We start from the raw sequence: 573 nt of genomic DNA on the forward strand, positions 1-573 counted from the left end.
TTTTTGAAGGCTTTTGTACAAAAAGTCAGAAAGTAGGCTTAGAGAAAATAGGGTGGTAATATGGAACCTTACTGTATATTTTCAGAAAATGCTTTAATGTAGCCAAAAACAAATAGGAAAGTATAAAAAAATCTTAAATAATTACAAAATTATTTACTCCAATGTATTTTGTCGCAAAAATGCTTTTATAATAGAAAAATATGACCTCCATCAACAATATATATTCACGCAGCTCTTTTTCGATATTCTCAGGAAGAATTGACTTTCTACGTAGTGTCTTTTTCACAAATTGCTCCGGACGAATGTCTGCTTGCAAAGAGAGAGTTTGGAGGAGTTGAGTTCCATATTACTTCAAAAGCACTAGTGGAATCCGTATTTCACGCATAGCCATCTTGAATTAACTTATGTCTGTCAAGATCAAAATTTAAAAAACGTGAACATCACACAGATTAATATGTACCCCTAAGTCTCTGGAATGGAATACGTGCACCAGTGAACCTACAACTACACGATTTATATTTTAAAAATAATTAAATTCACTTAGCATTCAAAACTTGCGAATTTTGAAAAAAA

This window comes from Centruroides sculpturatus, unplaced genomic scaffold (assembly GCF_000671375.1).
Source record: "Centruroides sculpturatus isolate CEXI.00-Female unplaced genomic scaffold, Cexi_2.0 scaffold2383, whole genome shotgun sequence".
NCBI lineage: Eukaryota > Metazoa > Arthropoda > Arachnida > Scorpiones > Buthidae > Centruroides > Centruroides sculpturatus.